Source organism: Rhinoraja longicauda, chromosome 30 (genome assembly GCF_053455715.1).
Source record: "Rhinoraja longicauda isolate Sanriku21f chromosome 30, sRhiLon1.1, whole genome shotgun sequence".
In the NCBI taxonomy this organism is placed as follows: Eukaryota; Metazoa; Chordata; class Chondrichthyes; order Rajiformes; family Arhynchobatidae; genus Rhinoraja; species Rhinoraja longicauda.
Genome location: NC_135982.1, coordinates 15959900 through 15980544, shown reverse-complemented (window position 1 = coordinate 15980544; position 20645 = coordinate 15959900).

Here is a 20645-nt window from a genome sequence, read left to right as displayed (position 1 = left end):
GAGTCCATGCCGACTAATGATCACCGACCCACACTAGTTCTATGTTCTCCCACGTTCAAATCCACTCCCAACACACCAGGGACAATTTTACAGCAGCCAATTAGCCGTCAAACCCGCACGTCTTTGGATACCGGAGAGCATGGAGGAAACACACATGGTCACAGGAAGAACGTACAAACTCCACACGGGCGGCAGCCAAGGTCAGGATCGAACCCGGGTCTCTGGCGCTGTGAGGCAGCAGTCCTACCAGCTGTGGCATCCCCGTGTTAGTAAAAGTTCTCATGTTCGTCATGTTAGTTTAGTTTAGAGATACTGCATGGAATCAGGCCTTTCGACCAATGGTCTGTGCTGACCAGCGATCCTCGTACACTCACACTACCCTACACACACGAGGGATAATTTACAATTTTTACCAAAGCCGATAAACTGACAAACCTGTACGACTTTGGAATGTGGGAGGAGGAAACCAGAGCACCCAGGGAAAACCCACGGGGTCACAGGGAGAATGTCTAAACTCCGTACAGACAGCTCCCGCAGTCAGGATCGAACCCGCGTCTCTGGTGCTGTAAGGCAACAGCTCTACCGCTGCGCCACCGTGCTGCCCCTAGTCGCGTTAGCTAAAGTCAATATTACAGCTCTACCAGCTGCACCACTCTGCTGCCTTCATTAGTTAAAGTTCCATTGTCAGTCATGTTAGCTGAAGTCAATATCACAGGACCAGAATGTAAAGATTTAAAGAGAGAGCTGGTCTGAATAATATCCCTTTGGATAAAGCTGAGGACAGTGGACACACAACACAAGCAGCCATGGAGTTTATAGATAATTGAGAGTGTGATTTCAGGAAAGGTCTGTGTTGTGTATGAACAGTAGAACGGAATTGTGGCAAACTCAATTATCCGAGAACAGAGTGAGGTTTGGAGAAAATAGATGAGACGGTGGGGGAGTTGTGGTGAAGCAGTACATTCAGTGATTGGTTTTCCAATAATTACATTGCTGCTCCAGCAAGAGAACAACTTGACCTGGCTCTGGCTAATGAAGTGGAGCGAGCAGGCAACTTAAAAATAGAAAATTCGGGAAGCAGAGGTGCCCATGCATGTAAGCTCAGGGTTAGAAGGAAAATGAAAAATTCAAGGCTACCTGACTTGGGATAGAGCAGTGCAATGAGATAAAGAGAAGTAATTGTCCAGTAATGCCAAAAATTGACATGTATCCACAGTGGCAACATGTTTGATCGGGATCTCTCTCGCTTGTCTCCTGCTTGTCTATTCCTTTCATACAGATAACATCAAGCTTTTGCCTGTTATTTTCCACATACAGTAAAACTCTGATAGTTCGGCATCGGGGTATCGGCGCGGTGGCGCAGTGGTAGAGTTGTTGCCTTACAGTGCTTACAACGCCAGAGACCCGGGTTCGATCCCGGCTGTGAGCTGTCTGGATGGAGTTTGCACGTTCTCGCTGTGACCGCGTGGGTTTTCTCTGAGATATTCGGTTTCCTCCCACACTCCAAAGACGTACTGGCTTGTAGGTTATTTGGCTTGGAATAAATGTAAATTGTCCCTAGTGTGTGTGGGATGGTGCCAATGTGCGGGGATCGCTGGACGGCGCGGTCTCAGTAGGCCGAAGGGCATGCTTCTGCACTATATCTCTAAAGCTAAACTAAACTAAGGTTGTTGGTAAATCAGAAAAGGTTGAGCATCCATCACACACGTTAGTCCAGATTGTGAGCTAGTTGGGGTTCCAGAGTGTGACTGAAGTTGAGCGCTCCCTTTAAACTAACTGAATCACTAGATAATTTATCATATGACGGTGTAATGTGTTAAAAGGAAAAGTGGCACAGAGGTAGAGTTGCTGCCATACAGTTCCAGAGACCCCGATTCGATCCTGACTACGGATGATGTCTGTACGGAGTTTGTACGATCTCCCTGGGACCCCGTGGGTTTTCTCCGGGTGCTCCGGTTTCCAAAGACATACAGGTTTCTAGGTTAATTGGCAGAGGGTTGGTAGATAATTGAGGAGAGAGAGAAAGCGAGATAGAGACACAGAAACAGTTACAGAGAAATGAAGAAGGAAGAGACAAGGGAGGAACAAGGAGCAGAAGGTTGGTAGATAATTGGAACTGTAAATTGCTTCTGGTGTGAAAGTGAGTGGTGGAATCTGGGGGGAGTTGCAGAGAATGTGGGGAAAATGAATAGGAATCACATTAGTTTTAGTGAAAATGAGTGCTGATGGTCATTGCGGATGGTACATCGAGGGTTTGTTTCTGTGCTGTATCTCTTTGTAAGAAAGAAAAGGAGAAGGAGAGAGGTTTTATCAGTAGGGAAATCATATCGGGAGAGAGAGGGGATATGGAACGGAAATTAAATAGAGTGAGCCCCAGCACTGAACCTGACAAAAATCTCCCTCCTTCACTTCCCCTTTTCAATAGTCAATAGTCAATAGTCAATAGTCAATAGTCAACAGTCAATAGTCAATAGTCGTTTATTTGTCACATAACATAAATGTGTAGTGAAATGAAACATTACCCGCAGTTGAACAATAAGACCAATAAGAATAATCAATAAAAATGCAATAACACATACAATCACAACTAACACCAAACAAAAAGAAACCCATCACTATGGGCGGCACGGTAGCGCAGCGGTAGAGTTGCTGCTTTACAGCGAATGCAGCGCCGGAGACTCAGGTTCGATCCTGACTACGGGTGCTGCACTGTAAGGAGTTTGTACGTTCTCCCCGTGACCTGCGTGGGTTTTCTCCGAGATCTTCGGTTTCCTCCCACACTCCAAAGACGTACAGGTATGTAGGTTAATTGGCTGGGTAAATGTAAAAATTGTCCCTAGTGGGTGTAGGATAGTGTTAATGTACGGGGATCACTGGGCGGCACGGACTTGGAGGGCCGAAAAGGCCTGTTTCCGGCTGTATATATATGATATGATATGAGTGAGTCTCCTCCAGTCCCTCCTCACTGTGATGGAAGGCCAAAATGTCTTTTTTCTCTTCCCTGCCGTCTTGTCCCTTCTACCCCTCCTCTCTCTTTCTCTCTATTCCTTTCTAACTTTCCATTATTTATTTTTCCTGGCCATTCTTGCTCTCCCCCTCCATTTATTTTCTCTCCCACTTTCTCCCTTTTCTCTTTCTCTGCTCCACTGTTCTCCAATCTTTCTCAAGACCCCATAGAGCCTGAAACCCCCATTCCGTCTCTTCCCTCCACTTGCCTTGCAGAGTTGAGAAATAACACTTTTTTTTTAAACGCGTGTGTGGCGGGAAACTAAATTGGAGATACCAGCTTCGAAAATTAATCAGGATCTTTTCGAGCGTCCCATCTACTGATGCTATCGAGAAAACAGAATCAGGACTGGTGTGTGGTGGAGTCAATCTACATTAATTTGATTTCTTTCAGAGCTAGTTTTGAGCTTTTTATTCCTGATGGAAATGCAATCCAGAACGATTGGATTATCCAGCCTTTGGGAGCTGAGGAAAGTCAGTTGCAAAGGTCACAACAGGACGTGCAGAGTGAGGGGACAGGGGAGATTTGATTAAAATAAACTGTTTGGTAGAGTTTTGGCTCAGTTGTACGACGGCACGGTGGCGCAGCGGTAGAGTTTCTGCCTTTACCGCGCTTATAACACCAGACACCCGGGTGCAATCCCGACTACGGTTGCTGTCTGTACGGAGTTTGTACGTACTCCCCGTGACCTGCGTGGGTTTTATCCGAGATCTTTGGTTTCCTCCCACATTGCAAAGACGTACAGGTTTCTACAGGTTTTACTGTGGAATTCTCTGCCTCAGAGGGCAGTGGAGGCCAAGTCTCTGAATGCATTCAAGAGAGAGCTAGATGGAGCTCTTAAGGATAGCGGAGTCAGGGGGTATGGGGAGAAGGCAGGAATGGGGTACTGATTGAGAATGATCAGCCATGATCACATTGAATGGTGGTGCTGGCTCGAAGGGCCGAATGGCCTCCTCCTGCACCTATTGTCTATTGTTTATAGGTTAATTGGCTTGGTATAAGTGTAAATTGTGCTGTTAATATGCGGGGATCGTTGGTCAGTGCGGACTCGGTGGGACGAAGGGCCTATTTCCGCGCTGTATCTCTAAACTAAACTAAACAAAAAATATTCAACTTTGTCGATGTGTCGGCTGTAGGAGGCAGTTCCCCGAGACACAGAGACGGTGAAACGGACAAACTCCGTACAGACAGCACCCGTAGAGGATCAAACCTGGGCCGCTGTAAGGAAGCAACTCTACCTCTGTGCCACTGTGCCACCACCTTTAACAAAAGGCCTGTGCCTTTAACACAAAGAAAATAATTCCTCGAGGCACTGTTCCTCAATATCCAGTCCAGGTCCCTTGGACACTCCCCTCACTGTAACGTCCATTTAGGAAGCAGCATCTCCCCTCAGTGGCTAAATGGCGCTGCTATTACAAGCACATTGAGATTCGCTCTCAGGCCCGCTCACCGTGATCGCTCTTACTGGGTTAAATGCTGGCAGCTGTGAGATCTAATAGTGGATCAATAGACTAGCAGAGTGCGCTAAACCTGACAATGCAGCATGACGCACAGAAACCCCGTCGCTCTGCTCTGGGAACATTGTAGCTGCAAGTTGCGATCTCTATGGGACTTCCAAAACGCAGCATTGGGAGTGAAATGCAAGATGTCCAGGAGGGAACCACAGATGCTGGTTTACACCAAAGATAGACACAAAATGCCGGAGTAACTCAGCGGGACAGGCAACATCTCCGGATAGAAGGAATGGGTGACGTTTTGGTGAAACACAAGATAGAAACATAGAAACATAGAAAAATAGTTGCAGGAGTGGGCAATTCTGCTCTTTGAGCCAGCACCGCCATTCAATATAATCTTGGCCGATCATCTACAATCAGTACGCCGTTCCTGATTTTTCCCCATATCCCTTGATTTCTTTAGCCCTAAGAGCTAAGTCTAACTATCTCTTGAAAACATCCTGAGAATTGGGCTCCACCGCCTTCTGTGGCAGAGAATTCACAGATTCCACAGATTCACAACTCTCTGGGAGAAGACGTTTTTTCCTCATCTCAGTCTTAAACGGCCTACCCCTTATTCTTAAACTGTAACCCATGGTTCTGGACTCCCCCAACATCAGGAACATTTTTCCTACATCTCCCCTGTCCAAACTTTTAAGAATTTTATGTTTCTATTAGTTCCCCTCTCATCTTTCTAAATTCCAGTGAATACAAGCCCAGTCAACCCATTCTTTCACCATTTGTCAGTCCTGCCATCCCAGGAATTAACGCCCAACCTATCCAAGTCACCCTGCAGCCTCATAGTATCCTCATCGCAGCTCACACTGCCACCCAGCTTTGTGTCATCCGCAAACTTGGAGATGTCACATTTAATTCCCTCGTCTAAATCGTTGATATATATTGTAAATAACTGGGGTCCCAGCACCAAGCCTTGCGGCACCACACTAGTCACTGCCTGCCATTCTGAAAAGGACCCATTAATTCCTACTCTTTGCTTCCTGTCTGCCAACCAGTTCTCTATCCATGTTAATATCCTACCCCCAATACCATGTGCTCTAATTTTGCACACTAATCTCTTGTATGGGACCTTGTCAAAGGCTTTTTGAAAGTCCAGATACACCACATCCATTGGCTCTCCCTCATCCATTCTACTTGTTGCATCCTCAAAAAATCCCAGAAGATTAGTCAAGCATGATTTCCCCTTCATAAATCCATGCTGACTTTGACCGACCCTGTCACTGCTTTCCAAATGCGCTGCTATAACATCTTTAACAATCGACTCAAGCATCTTCCCCACTACCAATGTAAGGCGAACTGCTCTATAATTCCCCATATTCTCTCTCCCTCCTTTCTCTCTCCCTCCTTTCATAAAAAGTGGGGTTACATTGGCTACCCTCCAGTCCACAGGAACTGATCCCGAGGTGAGAGAACATTGGAAAATTATCACCGATGCATCCACGATTTCTGGGGCCACCTCCTTGAGTACTCTGGGATGCAGAACATCAGGCCCTGGGGATTTATCTGCCTTCAGTCCCAACAGTTTACCATAACACCATTTCCTGACTAATGTGGATTCCCTTCAGTTCATCCCTCCCACTAGATCCTTGGTCCCCTAGAATTTCCAGGAGATTGTTTGTGTCTTCCTTAGTGAGATGTTCTAATGCAGTTCCAAAGTCGTAATTCAATATGCTCTCTGGACCCTCCAAAACATCAGCCCATCTCCTTCAAGGTGAGCCATGTTAAGATGAGGTGTCGTTGTCACTTGCCTTTGACTCTGCAGACCAAATCCCACTTAAGAAGGTCGACACAAAAAGCTGGAGTAACTCATCGGGACAGGCAGCGTCTCTGGAGAGAAGGAATGGGTGACGTTTCGAGTCGAGACCCTTCTTCGTCTGCCCCACTTAAGAAGAACATTTAGATCCGCCCCGCCTTCACCCTCTCACCACTGTTCAACCAGAGGTCACAGCACAGTCAGAAACATTGGCTCACCTTCCACCCGGGTTTTCCCGTGAATATTAAGGATTTCACTCTACCGCTAAAGCAGAGAATCAAAGTGAATCTCTGGTGTTATGGCAAATATTTACCTTGTCACAAACATCACTAAAATGCTGATCACCTGATCCTTAACCCATTGCTATTAGTGGGACCTCGGTGTGCTCAATTTGCATTCACAACAGCTTCACTGCTGGTTTAAAGAGCTTCAAAGTTGTGAAAGAACCTGGATTAATCCACGTTTTAGTTCTGCCCTCTTGTAGAAGAAATAAAGGCACAAGACTGTTCCTCCCTGTGTGGAAACGTAAACTTTTCCCTTCAATGGACAATAAATCAAATTTCTAGCTGTCACTCTCTAATTAAACACCTTGGAGGTAAATATGAAAATGATTGATGCGATTGCCACGAGTCTTTTTATTAATTGACATAAGCATTACAAAGATAATCATTTGGATCAACAATTTATTTTCAATTAGAAGGTCAGATGTACATAAGATAAAGATAGATTTTTAGATTAAGTTGCCCTTCAGGTTACATTGAAAAAATCAGCTGCACTCCTGGCCAAGTATGCCAAGCGTTTAACGTGAGTACAGTTTACTATTTGATTAAATTCGGGATTTCTGAAAGGTCAGTGGTAGAAAGCAATTTTCCTCATCTCAGGATAATGACTAATGACTGGAAGCCACCAAATCTTATAAACACCTGCTGCTGACTTCAAAGGGTGAGGTGTTACAGCAGTAGCAGGGCCCCATAGCAGAAGCGGCCACGTCGCGGGGCTGGAAACTGGAAGTGTCCTGAGTTAATTCTGCTGCCACCATCGTCTATTGCACCAAGTGATGGCTCCCACTGATTGTCGCCGGAAGCTTGCGTGCTTTTCAGGACGGATGATGACGACGAGGTCAACATTTGAAACGTGGATGATGGACACAAAAGAAGAAGAAGACAGCAGTAGAGGACGCTGGAGTCAAGGGTCTTCATGTGCCACAAATGACGAATGTCACATCCATTTTATCGTGCATTTCTTGGTATGGGGGTCACATTTGTGGACTTATGTGAAGGGGGTTTGGTGGGGGGGGGGGGGGTGGAAGTCCAAACTGGAAGCTCCCAAAAGCAGCCCAGACCATCACACAAACCAACCTCCCTTCCATTGACTCCATTTACACCTCCTGCCCACTCTCTCTTCTCCCCTCTCCCATCAGGCAAGAAATATAGAAATCTGAAAACGCACACTCCCAGATTCTGGGACAGTTTCATCCCAGCTGTTATCAGGTAACTGAACCATCCAATCAACAACTAGCGAACAGTCCTGAGCAACTATCTACCTCATTGAAGACCCTCAGACTATCTTTGATTGAACGTTTTCTGGACTTTAGGAAAATAACTGCAGATGCTGGTACAAATCGAAGGTATCACAAAATGCTGGAGTAACTCAGCGGGTCAGGCAGCATCTCAGGAGAGAAGGAATGGGTGACGTTTCGGGTCTGAAGAAGGGTCTCGACCCGAAACGTCACCCACTCCTTCTCTCCTGAGATGCTGCCTGACCCGCTGAGTTACTCCAGCATTTTGTGATACCTTACTGGACTTTATCTTGCTCTAAACGTTATTCATGTTAGTCCCTTTATCGTGTATCTGGACACTGTGGACGGCTCGATTGTAACCATGTACTAACTTTCTGCCAGCTGGTTAGCATGCAACAAAAGCTTTTCACTGACGATAAACTAAACTCAACTTCTCTCAATCATTGGCTTTTACCCCAGAATTGGGGAACATTTACCCAGAGTAGGGGCTTCAAGAACCAGAGGACACAGGTTGAGGTGAGAGGGGAAATATTTAATAGGAACCTGAGGGGCAACGTTTCACACTGAGGGTAGTGGGCGTGGGAATGTGGGGGCGGTTGAGGCAGGTTCTGTGACAACGTTTAAAAAGACATTAGGACAGTGTTTGGATGGGAAAGGTTTAGACGGATAAGGGCCAAACGCGTGCAGGTGGGACGAGTGTAGATGGGGCATCTTGGTCGGCGTGGGCAAGTTGTGATGATGGGCCTGTTTTTATGCTGGATGGCTCTATGATTCTAACCCCCATTTGGAATGAGGTACATCTTGCTGCTGCCACAAAGGGGCGGTCCTGGGCCACTGTTCCTCCAGCCCAACATGTCCTTTGCATTGTGTAAGAAGGAACAGCAGATGCTGGTTAAAACCAGAGATAGACACAAAAAGCTGGAGTAACTCAGCGGGACAGGCAGCATTTCTGGAGAGAAGGAATGGGTGACACTGGGCACGCTCTAGCGTCTCGTCTTCACCCCAAGTCGCATTAGCTTCACGTTTTCACCCTACAAACAGCTGACAATGGCCTGTTACCTTTATCATCGTTACTTTTTTGCACATCTTTCGTTCACTGTTCGTTATCTCTCTGCATCACCATCTATATCTCTCGTTTCCCTTGTCCTTAACCAGTCCGAAGAAGGGTCTCGACCCGAAACGTCACCCTTCCTCCTCTCCAGAGATGCTGCTTGTCCCTCTGAGTTACTCCAGCATTTTGTGTCTCTGTCCTTTGCATTTCCAGGTGGGCTTCCTGGCTTGATATGATGAGGCACAGGATGGAAGACACAGTGGACACTGGTGATCTCTGTACTCCATTATTCTGCAGGGAACTGCACTACCAACATGAGGCGCTCAAGACACAGGAAAAGTACCATGATGCTGCCTCTGCAAAGTCCTCCTTATTCCATGGAAAGGTAAGCAAACCAATGTTAGTGACATACGACAATAACTGCAGATGCTGGTACAAATCGTAGGTATTTATTCACAAAATGCTGGAGTAACTCAGCAGGTCAGGCAGCATCTCAGGAGAGAAGGAATGGGTGACATTTCGGGTCGAGACCCTTCTTCAGGCTGATGTCAGGGGGGCGGGACAAAAGAAGGATATAGGTGGAGACAGGAAGACAGTGGGAGATCTGGGAAAGAGGGAGGGGAAGAGAGGGACAGAGGAACTATCTAAAGTGGGAGAAGTCGATGTTCATACCAATGGGCTGCAAGCTGCCCAGGCGAAATATGAGGTGCTGTTCCTCCAATTTCTGGTGGGCCTCACTATGGCACTGGAGGAGGCCCATGACAGAAAGGTCAGACTGGGAATGGGAGGGGGAGTTGAAGTGCTCGGCCACCGGGAGACCAGTTTGGCCAATGCATGTTAGTGACATCCTCATCACAAAGAGTTTAGTGTACAGACACAGCCAGTTTGCGTAGGGGGCATCAGACTCTGGAAAGAGGCACGTTATTCGGAGCACTATCATGGGTTAAGATCACCAGGAGGACAGAAGAATCTATTCACAGATGTGCGCAAAGCGTCCGTGAAAAAAGCAACAGAAGGGTGGCACGGTGGCGCAGCGGTAGAGTTGCTGTTTGACAGCGCTTGCAGCACCGCAGACCCGGGTTCAATCCCGACTACGGGTGCTATCTGTACAGAGTTTGTACGTTCTCCCCGTGACCTGCATAGGTTTTCTCCGAGATCTTTGGCTTTATCCCACACTCCAAAGACGTACAGATTTATAGGTAAATTGGTTTGGTAAATGTAAAAATTGTCCCTAGTGTGTGTAGGATAATGTTAATATGCGGGGAATCGTTGGTCAGCACGGACTCGGTGGGCCGAAGGGCCTGTTTCCACACTGCATCTCTAAACTACAGACTAAAGGATATGGACCAAATGCAGGCAAATGGGACTAGCTTAGATGGGGCATCTTGGACAAATTGGGCCAAAGGTCTGCTATATGATTCTATTACTATCTCCACAGCATCTCTGTTGCATGGTGGCTCAAAATGAATTTGGAGCATTTGGGATGGTTTTGAAAACTTTGAGGCCATGAATTGGGAACACACAGCAGCCCTGTGGAAGGAGCAGAAAGAGTTGTGGTGCCGCCACACCTGCCCACCATTTTAGGTTTAGTTTTCGTTTAGAGATGCACTCTGGACACAGGCCCTTTGGCCCACCGAGTTCATGCCGATCTTCAATCACCTGTGCACTAGTCCTATGTTATCCCTCTTTCACTCACTGCACACTAGTGGTGATTTACAGAAACCAATGAACCTACAAATCTGCACGACTTTGGAATTATGGGAGGAAAGCAGAGCACCCGGAGAAAACCCACGCAGTCACTCACGGGGGAGAACGTGCAAACTCTGCGCAGACAGCACTGTAGAAAGGATTGAGCTCGGGTCTCTAGTGCAGTGAGGCAGCAGCTCCACACCCCTGCTCTCCCCTGCTCTACCCTGCTCTACCCTGCTCCCCCCTGCTCTCCCCTGCTCTCCCCTGCTCTCCCCTGCTCTCCCCTGCTCCCCCCCCCCCTTCCCCCCCCCTTCCCCCCTCCCACCTTTGTGCAAGAATCGCTGGTTCCACATCAGTGAGCTCAGAAGCCTCAGTACCAGAGTGCGAGCAAGTCCCCCTCCATTCTGCGTGTAACCCCGAATAAAGAAGCGGATTTGTCCAACCTCCACTTGGCTTCCCTCTACTTTAAGAAACGATTTACTTACCTGCGACATCTGTGTAGTTCATTTCCAATCAGGCCGTAAAACGGGGAAGCCTGTTTCATGCAGATTAAAATTTTAGACCAGAGCCCAATGTAAATATAAAAGGGAATTACTGTAACTAACAGTCCGCTTAATGCCTTGGCCCCTCACAGCTTGGAACAGCAATCTAATCATTTGATTGCTTAAATGGAACACTAAGCACACATCATTATCATTTAATTAGGGCTTGGACCCTCTTTGCACTAACTAACTTTTCCATGAATTATGACCTTGCCCCGCGGGGGTGTAACGATGGAGGGAGCTACTCACCATTGCTCTCAAACTCCTGACTCTCTCCAGGAAAGACCAGGTTTTGGATGTGGTGAAGATTGCCGGGGACTGTGAGCACTGAAGCAGATCCTCCTGGCTGATGGCCCAGGACAGGATGGCCCTGCAGAGAGTAGTGCGTTCGGCAGAACGCACCATGGGAACTACACTCGTCCCCCTGCAGGACCTATACATCAGGAGGTGCAGATCCAGAGCAAGCAAGATCATGAGGGACCCCTGCCACCCCAGCAACGGACTGTTCCAGGTGCTACGGTCAGGCAAGCGCCTCCGCTGTCATGCTGTGAAAACGGAGAGGATGAGACGGAGTTAACTTTTATAACTCCAGGGACTAAATCTTGTCTTCTCTATATTAACTTTATTAACTTTTATTTATATGCTGTAACTGTAATTCTTTTTTGTGCACAATCCGCAGGCATTGCCACTTTCATTTCACTGCACATCGTGTATGTGTATGTGACAAATAAACTTGACTTGACTTGACTTGACTGATGTGAAGCCACGCTGGAAATTACAGTATTTACTTGGGAGCTACCGAGGAACCGTCAGGTGAGAGCGAGAGAGCGAGAGAGAGAGAGAGAGAGAGAGAGAGAGAGAGAGAGAGAGAGAGAGAGAGAGAGAGAGAGAGAGAGAGAGAGAGAGAGAGAGAGAGAGAGAGAGAGAGAGAGAGAGAGGTGTCACACATCGTTCTCTTTCATTAATGACACCACGACAGCCAGCCTCTCGACGTCTGACACAGGAGGAGGCTCAACTCACAAGGCCTGTCGCCTGGTCCACTTTCTGCTGCTGTGAGAGAAGTCTGTTGGAGGGTTTTTTTCCTGCTTCCTTGACACATTTTAATTTCCCTCCCTCCCCCTCTCTCTCTCTCCCTCCCTCCTGCAGCAGAGATGTGCAGGAAGAAACAGCAGACCCGAAGCGTCACCCATTCCTTCTCTCCAGAGATGCTGCCTGTCCCGCTGAGTTACTCCAGCATTTTGTGCCCAGCAGCAGAGATGTCGGTTGCTATAAAGAAACTGTTCAGTCACTTCAATTGGCAGCCAATTAAGAAATATCGGTTACACAAAGCAGGTTATGATGGTGTAACTCTATAGAAAAGAACAAACGGTCTTTACTCCTTTAAAGTAATCTTGTGGAGAGTTCTGCAGCTCATTTGATATTTCTAAAGTGGTTGCTTTATACACAGCGGCCTTTTGGAGGCAAGATTACAGTTTATGACCAGTCATTTCCACGTCAGGGGATTTTTGACAGTATGTTCGGTCGTTAATGATGCTAATGGTCTGGGATAAGCTTCTTTGCCGAAAATCCCAGTTCAGCGCTGGTAAATAAGTTTAATGCCAACTGTCCACCTGGAAACTCTTCAATGAGGTGATTAAGAATGACGTTGCACTTAGGTTAATGCTAAACTGTCCGAAGGCAGATAGGACAGTTCTTCTATTGCCTCTCCACCATGGGCGACACAGTAGCGTAGCGGTTGAGTTGCTGCCTTAGAGCACCAGAGACAGGGGTTCGATCCTGACCTGGGGTGCTGTCTGTATGGAGTTTGTACATTCTCCTAGTTACCGCGTGGGCTTTCTCCCGCCAGTTTCCTCCCACACTCCAAAGATGAGCAGATTTGTAGGTTTAATTGGCTTTTGTAAATTGTCTCCAGTGTGTAGGTTAGAACTAGTGTGAGGGTCAAGGCACAGACCTGAAAGGTTGAAGGACCTGTTTCCACTCTGTATCTCCCTAGAATCTAGACAGTTATCCCAAGAACCGAAGGTTCTCTTGTAGAAAGGGCAGCATGGTGGCGCAGCGGTAGAGTTGCTGCCTTACAGCGCCAGAGACCCGGGTTTGATCCTGACTACGGGATGCTATCTGTACGGAGTTTGTACGTTCTTCCCATGACCTGTATGGGTTTTCTCCGGGATCTCCAGTTTCCTTCCACAATCCAAAGACGTACAGGTTTGTAGATTAATTAGCTTGGTATTATTGTAAATTGTTCCTAGTGTGTGTAGGATAGTGTTAGTGTGCGGGGTTCGCTGGTCGGCACAGACTCGGTGGGCCGAAGGGCCTGTTTCCATGCTGTATCTCTCTAGACTCCAGACAGTTACCCCCAGAACTGACAGGTTTTCTTGTAGGAAGACATGGGTGCCCACTCACCCAACTTCTCATCAAGTCAAGTCAAGTCAAGTCAAGTCAATTTTATTTGTATAGCACATTTAAAAACAACCCACGTTGACCAAAGTGCTGTACATCTGATTATGTACTAAGGAAAAAAATGAAACATACAGTAGCACACGAACATATCAGCACATACAAAACAGTTCACAGCGCCTCCTCAATGGGCCTCAAACGCTAGGGAATAGAAATAGGTTTTGAGCCTGGACTTAAAGGAGTCGATGGAGGGGGAAGTTCTGATGGGGAGAGGGATGCTGTTCCACAGTCTAGGAGCTGCAACCGCAAAAGCGCGGTCACCCCTGAGCTTAAGCCTAGACCGCGGGATAGTGAGTAGCCCCAAGTCGGCCGACCTGAGGGACCTGGAGTTAGAGAGGTGGGTTAGAAGATTTTTGATGTAGGGGGGGGGGGAATGTCCATTTAGGGCTTTATACGTGAATAGGAGGAGCTTGAAGTCGATTCTGTACCGTACAGGGAGCCAGTGGAGAGAGGCCAGAATCGGGGTGATGTGGTCCCTTTTACGGGTACCCGTCAGGAGTCTCGCTGCGGCGTTTTGGACCAGTTGCAGGCGGGACAGGGATGATTGGCTGATCCCAGTGTATAGGGAGTTGCAGTAGTCTAGGCGGGAGGAAATGAAAGCCTGAATGATTTTTTCAGTGTCGTCGAATTGGAGGAAAGGTTTGATTTTAGCTATGGTACGAAGTTTTCAATCGATCCAGCGAGAGCTTTGTTGCCGCACTCTCAGCAAGGGAGCCCAGCATCCCAGAGCAACAACCCAGCCCTTTGCTTCAGCTGACACCCCCCCCCCCCCCCCCCCCCCCCCCGTTACTGGTGATCCTGGCCTGCTCTTCCCTGGGCCTGGAAGACCCTGGCTGACTCCATGCCTCTTCCCAATGAACCATGGATGTCCAAACAAGGAGCTGCATTTGGTGCTTTACAAAGGAAGGCAACTGAGTGTTGGAGTAGGTCAGCAGGTCAGGCAGCATCGCAGGAGAACATGGATAGGGACCCTTCTTCAGACTGATTGTAGTGGGAGGGGGAAGAAAGCTGGGCCAGGACAAAGCCTGGCAAGTAATAGGCATTTGAGACATTTTTGAATAGACATATGTATATGCAGGGTTTGGAGGGATATGGATTATGTGCAGCTGGTTAAGAGATGGTCTTGGCATCATGTTTGGCACAGGGCTACGTGGTCTGGTCTTGTGCTGTTCTATGTTCTATGTTCTATGATTTTGTTTTCAAAGATTTCCAACAGTTTTATCACCTTTTAATTATAAGGCGTTTAAAGGTTTTTCAAGTACTTAAACTTTGTTAAATGTTTCTGGTTTTTTTAAGCATTTTATGGGAGTTTACGGGATTTTCGGTTTGCAACTTATTGAAACTTGTGCTTTTAGAAATGTTTGGATGTTTTAAGGCAAGGCGTACAAAGGCATCCATTGAGTTTCCAAACACAACGCTCATGCAAGCTATGAGGTGGATCACTATCTGTGATCAGTAGTCTTGATTTTTGCTTCTTGGTTTTTTGTATGTGTGAGGTGCTAACACACAGAGACATCAGGATACATGTTGTGATAGACACAAAAAGCTGGAGTAACTCAGCGGGACAGGCAGCATCTCTGGAGAGAAGGAATGGGTGACGTTTCAGGTCGAGACCCTTCTTCAGACTGGTTAGGGATAACGGAAACGAGACCTATAGACGGTGATGTAGAGAGATAAAGAACAATGAATGAAAGATATGCATAAACAGTGACGATGACAGGCTGTTTGTAGAGTGAAAATGAGAAGCTAGTGCGACTTGGGTGGGGGAGGGAGAGAGAGAGAGGGAATGCCGGGGCTACCTGAAGTGAGAGAAATCAATATTCATGCCACTCGGTTATAAGCTGCCCAAGCGAAATGTGAGATGCTGTTCCTCCAATTTGCCTTTAGCCTCACACTGATAATGGAGGAGACCGAGGACAGAAAGGTCTGTGTGGGAATGGGAAGGAGAATTAAAGTGTCCAGCAACTGGGAGATCAGGTTGGTTCATGCGGGCTGAGCGAAGGTGCTCTGATGTCTGACTGTCCGCAATTCCTGTCTGATATCACTTCCATGAAGTTCTCTTCCACAGTGGCTAAGAAAATTCAATGTCTTCAATGATTCCCCTTTCGATAAATGCACCGTATAAAATGTTCTATCCGGATGTATCACAACTTGATTTGGCAAACAGTCTGCCCAAGATTGCATAAGGCTGCGGCCTGTAACAGGTATTTGAGCCGGTTGACGGTCTCGTCTGCCGCCTGTCGCTTCTGCGGTGAGGAGGAGACCGTGTACCATTAGCGGTAGAGTTGCTGCTTTACAGCGAATGCAGCGCCGGAGACTCAGGTTCGATCCTGACTACGGGTGCTGCACTGTAAGGAGTTTGTACGTTCTCCCCGTGACTTGCGTGGGTTTTCTCCGAGATCTTCGGTTTCCTCCCACACTCCAAAGACGTACAGGTATGTAGGTTAATTGGCTGGGTAAATGTTAAAAAAAAAAATTGTCCCTAGTGGGTGTAGGATAGTGTTAATGTATGGGGATCACTGGGCGGCACGGACTTGGTGGGCTGAAAAGGCCTGTTTCCGGCTGTATATATATGATATGATATGATATGATATAGAGTGCGTGAGGTTGCAGCCCCTGTTCCAGTATCTGAAGGGGCTGCTCCTCAAGTTCTGGCTCCATTTTAGCCCTACGCTTTTAATTTTTGGGCACCCGGTACAGAGGGGGGAGGGTCAGGAGGGAGGAGGGGGTCTCCCTGTCGGTCTGCTCCTGGGCTTGGCCAAGATGGCCATCCGTGGATCCAGGCAGCGGGCAGTCGATGGCCTCACAGAGGTCGGCTGCCTACCCCTGTTCCGGGCTTACGTCCATGCCCGCGTGTCCCTGGAGAGGGAACACGCACACGCGGTGTCCACGGGGACTCTGGAGGCCGTCCGTGAACGCTGGTCGCCGCGGGGGGTCGAATGTATTGTTGACAGAGATGGCGGGATTTTAATGTGATAATTGTTTATTTTGTAAACTGCCGATACAGGCGGCTTTTGTTTGATCACATTTTGCTTAGTATGTTTGTATGTTTTTCTTTGGAATAAAACTTTTATATTAAAAATAAAAATTAAAAAAATTAAAAAAAAATTGCAAGAAATTACAGAGGTTCGTGAAAAAGTCCATCATGCAAACCAGCCTCCCCACTACTAACTCCATCTACACATTTTTCTGATCATACAGCATGGAAACAGGCCCTTTGGCCCAACTTGCCCACACCACCCAACATGTCCCAGCTACACTAGTCCCACTTGCCCATGTTTGGCCCATATCCCTCCAAACCTGTCCTATCCATCTACCTGTCTAACTGTTTCTTAAATGGTAGGATATTCCCTGCCTCAACTACTTCCTCCAGCAGCTCGTTCCTTTCGCCCACCACCCTTTGTGTGAAAAAGTTACCCCCCAGATTGTTATTAAATCTTTTCCCCTTCACCAGGAACATATGTCCTCCTTGCACTGCCCTGGGAGAGCAGCCAAATAATCAAGGACCACTCTCACACCCCAGTCATTCTCTCTTCTCACCTCTTCCATCGGGCAGAAGATACTAAAAGCTTGAAAGCACGTTCGATTCTGACCTCAAGTGCGGTCTTAGTGGAGTTTACACGTTCTCCCTATGTCCGCCTGGGTTGCCTCCGGGTGCTCTGGCTTCCTCTGACAACCCAGAGATGTGCAGGTTTGTCGGTTAAATGTCCTCTGTAAATTACCCCTTAGTTTGAATGGAATGGATGCAAAAGTGATAACAAAACTGGTGTGAATGGGCAATTGATGATCTCGGCAGGTCAAAGGGCCTGTTTCCATGTTGTAAGTCTAAACTAAACTGAATTAAACATAACCATGTATAATGCAGTTTCCCACGAGTTCAGTTTACTAATAACTTCCATTGATAAATAAATCGTGCTTTCAAAAGAACTTGATCGGTCATTTTCTTTCAATAACTGAAATTCCTAATGAACAAAACTGGATCTGATAAAGGAAAACATTGCAGCATAATGTTATGAGACACTTCAATTGCCTTGAACATCTTTATTAAAGTCTCAGCGTTCCTCAATATCAAATCTTCAAGTGTAAGTTTTAACCTCAGGAAGCAATTTTAGATTTGCAAATTTCCCGTGTGTTTATTCTGAGACTGAGTGACTTTGGGCTGATGGAACATGCAGTCTGAGCTGACTGCATTACCTTCTGGGACAGCTTGTGAGGAGGAGGGGGTAGTGAGACACTTTTCACTTGAAAAAGCTTTTGATCCGAGTTTGAGACCTGAATCCTTAAAGCTTTCCAAAATTCCTAAAATGCTGCATGGACTCACTCACGCAAGGTATGTCTGTAATGCTCCTGTGGTTGTCAACAGAGTTAACTGATCAGAGTACTGTGTGCAGTTTCGGTCTCCAAATTTAAGGAAGGATATTCTTGCTATTGAGGGCGTGCAGCGTAGGTTTACTAGGTTAATTCCCGGAATGGCGGGACTATCGTATGTTGAAAGACTGGAGCGACTAGGCTTGTATACACTGGAATTTAGAAGGATGAGAGGGGATCTTATCGAAACGTATAAGATTATTAAGGGGTTGGACACGTTAGAGGCAGGAAACATGTTCCCAATGTTGGGGGAGTCCATAACAAGGGGCCACAGTTTAAGAATAAGGGGTAGGCCATTTAGAACTGAGATGAGGAAAAAAAAATTCAGGCAGAGAGTTGTGAATCTGTGGAATTCTCTGCCTCAGAAGGCAGTGGAGGCCAATTCTCTGAATGCATTCAAGAGAGAGCCGGATAGAGCTCTTAAGGATAGCGGAGTCAGGGGGTATGGGGAGAAGGCAGGAACGGGGTACTGATTGAGAATGATCAGCCATGATCACATTGAATGGCGGTGCTGGCTCGAAGAGCCGAATGGCCTCCTCCTGCACCTATTGTCTATTGTCTATTGAGGTTTGAGAGGGAGATTGGTTGGTGCAAAGAAGGGTGGAATTGGTCAATGGGATGTCTAGACCTAAAGCATGAGAGGTTCATGTGGGATGTACTTCAGTGTCCCACTCGAGCATGGCTGATCTTCTGCTTTGTTTCCTCAACTCCACCCCTTCCCTTGATTCCTCAATGGCCCGAAATCTATTTAGTTTTAGTGTTTAGTTTTAGGGATACAGCGTGGAAACAGGCCCTGTGACCAGCAATCACCCCGTACACTAAAACTATCCGACACACTAGGGACCATTTACAATTCTTACCCAAGCCACTTAATCTATAAACCCGTACGTCTTTGGAATGTGGGAGGAAGCCGGAGCACCCGGAAAAAACCCACGCGGTCACAGGGAGAACGTGCAAACTCCTTACAGACAGCACCCGTAGTCAGGATCAAACCTGGGTCACTGGCGCTGTGAGGAGCCAATTCTACCGCTGTGCCACTGTACCGCTCTCTCCGATTGATCTCTGTTTTGAATGATTATCGTAGTCAACCTCAGCACCTTTAGTTTAGGTTAGTTTAGTTTAGAGATACAGCATGGAAACAGGCCCTTTCAGCCCACCGGGTCCGCGCCGACCAGCGCTCCCCGCACATTAACACTTCTTTAGACACACTAGGGACAATTTTTACATTTACCAAGCCAATTAACCTACATACCAACATTGTCATTGGAGTGTGGGAGGAAACCGAAGATCTCGGAGAAAAACACACGCAGGTCACGGAGACTCCGTTACAGACAGCACCCGTAGTCGGGATCGAACCCGGGTCTCTGGCGCTGCATTCGCTGTAAGGCAGCAATTCTACCGCTGCACCACCCTGCCGCCTCTGCAGGTTCATGAATTGCAAACACTGCCCATCCTCTGGGTGAAGATATTTCTCCTTATCTCCGTACTAAATGGTCTACCCTTCATTCCGAAACTGGGCCATAGTTTGTGACTCCACAGCCTGGCCAGTTAAACACAGTTGTGAGTTTGAATGGTATGTCCACTCACCCATCCATCTTTAGAGAGTGCAGTTCTGGTCAACCTGTGGATGAAGGTTGTACATTGATCAGGAAGTGACTTCTTCAGTTGCAATGCAGGGGGACAACTCACTTGGAAGCAAAGAGGAACAACACAAGACCTTCAGGGATGAATATTTCAGTTTGGCAGAGAGACGTGAGAATGCTCAGCAAGAAGATGTTGGTCGCTGTTCTTGTACGACATGATTTTAGTGGCCGCAAAATCTTCTCAAGCTCCAGACACCCTTTGTTTTGTATCACAATAATGGAATGAATTGCCCGTTAGCAAGCATGCATAACAAAAGCAACAAGAGCATTCAATATTGATTAATATTTGCAAGCAGTATCCATTTTGTTTTCCAACACGATTCATTTTATGATTGAAAAAATCTCACTTCAATACAATGACATAATTTTGGAGTCACTATTACCAATGTGTTTAGTTTACTTTAGTTTAGAGATACAACGCAAAAACAGGCCCTACCTTCAGCCTACCGAGTCTATGCTAACCAGAAATCCCCGCATACTAACGCTATCCTACACACACACTAGGGACAATTTACAATTTTACCAAAGCCAATTAACCTACAAACCTGTACGCCTTTGGAATGTGGGAGGAGACTGGAGCACCCTGAGAAAACCCACACAGGTCATGGGAAGAACGTACAAACTCCGTACAGACAGCACCCATAGTCAGGATCGAAACCGTGTTTCTGGCGCCGTAAGGCAGCAACTCTACCGCTGCGCCACCGTACCATCCCGACGTGGCAGGGTCACCCAAAGTGACAAAATGATAATGTAGCCTAAGAACTATGATGGCATCTGAAGGCTCGACACATCAGCAAAATTAGGTTGTGCACGTCGGGTTGATTGCATTAGTCGAAACAGGATGGTTGCAATCACGTGAAGGTTGCAATCTCCCAACCCTGGGGAAAGATGCCAACACCAACAATGGAGAGGTCACCACAGGCCCCACAGTGAAACCACTGGGATTTGTTCTCCATCGCAAGCAATGGCTAACCCTGAACAGGACCTGCACCCTCCATGCAAGAACAGCCCATCGCCTGCACTAAGTGGGGGGTGACAGACAGACAGCCCTGCTTGCGACTGCGGATATCCAGACCAGACCATCCCACACATTGTGAACGACTGC